The sequence below is a fragment of the Temnothorax nylanderi genome, unplaced genomic scaffold (assembly GCF_030848795.1).
Source record: "Temnothorax nylanderi isolate EJ_2023f unplaced genomic scaffold, tnyl_v1.0 TNYL_tig0404_pilon, whole genome shotgun sequence".
In the NCBI taxonomy this organism is placed as follows: domain Eukaryota; kingdom Metazoa; phylum Arthropoda; class Insecta; order Hymenoptera; family Formicidae; genus Temnothorax; species Temnothorax nylanderi.
In genome coordinates this window covers 78227-80857 of record NW_027249466.1, presented here as the reverse complement: position 1 = coordinate 80857, position 2631 = coordinate 78227, and positions in this window count along the sequence as shown.

Below are 2631 nucleotides of genomic sequence, written 5' to 3'. Positions count from 1 at the left end.
GCAGTGTGAGGAGGGCAGATGAGCTGATTTAGCCCCGGCGTCCCGGGGCCCTGCCATTATGGGTCCGCCCGCCGCTGTGTCACGCGCCGCGCGCGTGTTTTCCTGCGCTCCGTCGCTCTCGGCGGCCCGCGAGTCGCTTCGATCCGCTTTCCGTCGTCCGGTCTCTCGCCGTTATCCTTCTCGTCGACTCCGCTTTCGCGTCCTCAGCATCCTCGCAGGAAACTCCGGTCTTCGGCTCGGTGAGGCGCCACGCAAATGATACAAAATAAAATAAAAGGGATCAGTAATTTGTAACGCAATTATAATATGCCCCTGGAGATCTCGCATCGATTCGTTGAACCGTCCTCGGGCGTGAAAAAGGTCGCGAAACCCGCGCCTTGTGACGGCGGCGGGGCGCTGCAACTATGCAGCGAAACTGCAACGTCACATGACATATGTTTGTATAAACTTTTTTGTTTATTTCAACCTACAAAATATTTACCTAAAGTAGTGCCGTGCTATTCTGTAACACATGTATAATGTTATATTATTGTACACATATACATATAATACAATATTAAAAATTTTATATAATATAAAAATTATTATATAATATTATATTATACATATATATAATAAAGAAAACAATTTTTTTGCATTTTTTCTTAACGAAAAAAACCACTAATTTCTCGCGGCTTTTTTTGAGCAATAACATGTTCGTTGTTCGTTTATATAAAAAATATATGTACAATAGAATAATTCATATTATTGCAAAACATATATTTCATTCTTGTATATTTTACTATCAGAATAATTGGTTCCAAACAAATAATATAATTTAATTTTTCTTCTGCTATCAATGAGTCATCTTTATTTAATATCAAATAATTTTTTCAGTAAAAAGCGTACATTTAGCCAAGAGTGCACTTCTATTATTTGCACTCTTTCTATTCTTTATTTCTTTAATTACTTTATATCTTTTATTTACAGAATCAATTTTAATGTAATTCAAGATTAGTATTAGTATGTTTAATTTAATTAGTAATTTTTATTAATAATGTTTTTTATTTGTAGTAATATCAATTTTTAATTAATAATCAAATAAGAGACACGATAGTGACTCGCGCCTATGGGATACACGCTGGAAGGGACATTCGACATGTAACAGAGGAGCCAAAGTGCTAATGTATGTGTTTCTCGAGACATTAGCTATAGCTATAGCTCGGGAGAGAAAGAGGCAGCCGATTGTATGTTGCACTCTTCTACTGCTCCAACGCCGTACACGGTTCTTTCCTTGTGTGCTCCACATCCACACTGTAGCAGCCTCGATCATATCAGCTGCGACAGTTAGAACGAGAAGGAGAGAACGATATATTTTCTCTCGCTCACTCGGCGTGCCACGTGCCGCAGTTGCAGTGTTGCCGCACGCATCGGTAGCATACGATAGCATGTGGATCGTCGAGAGGTTATGACTGAATGTTTCTTGTGTTTCATTGTGCGTCACTGACGCACGCATATACGTAACAAGTGTTAGGAGTTGAGTAGTGAAGTAAGAAGTGTGAGAGTGTGTGCGCGAAAGGAAACGGTAGCCATGTGATCCCTTGGCTATCAGCTGAGATGCTATACTCACAACGATACTACGTTTACGTGGCGGGGCTATGCGTTTACGCGATGACAATTTTCTACCATTTACGCGTGCGGAGTATTCTGCGATACTTTCGTTGAGAGTCGTAAAAACTCGAAATATCGCGAGCTTGCTTGTGCTGCACCTTTGTGCAACCTTGAGAGCCATTCGCCGTTTACGCGAGGTATTAGCACGAGTTGTACAACGTGTAAGAACGTGTTATCCTAGATAGCAAAATGTGTGCGGTCATACAAACGTTTCTGAAAACAATTTATGTATTGTTGCCACAAATATTGCGTAAATGTATATTGTAGCTCCGTCTAGGATTCATACTTATAGTACTTTTACAACCAAGATGTGTAAATTGATGCTGTAAACTGTTTGCAGCTACAATGTGTAATGTAAATGATTGAACATTTGCACACACAGTATTACATGTTATCTGTGCAAACGCTCGTCACGAGTTTACGTACATATTTCAGTTTTCGTAAATATGACAGGTTTTGCTATCTAGGATATTGTTGTGCCGTTCCTTGGATCGCAGGGTCGGCACTGAGTTCTTTTGGATCCGCCGGGAAGACAGGAGAATAACTTAGCCAGTTTCTTGGTCGAGCGATATTTAATAAAGTTATTATTTAAATGATACAGACATCTTCTTATTTCACTGCCCTGACTTGCGGGCGTTCACTATAGAATAAGTTACGTTTGGTTGCACGAGATTAGCCTTTCGTTCTAGACTGCCCGCCGTTCCTTGGAAGGGCGGGCTTTTTATCGCCTCGGCATCGCTGACTTAGCAGTCAGCGATTTAGACTTCGCGATCAACGGCCTAGCGGGCTGGTGACATCCCGAATGACCATATATGGTCATTACCGCGACGCGTGCTGGCTTTCGCGTCATCGGTCCTCGTCGCTAGGGTCGGATTACCAAGTAATCCGGCCCTCGGTGTTGCCAGGTGCCATACTTTATCGCGAATACGTTGTGCGCTCACAACATCCCTTCCCCCGTGGAAAAAGAAAAACTGAGGTATG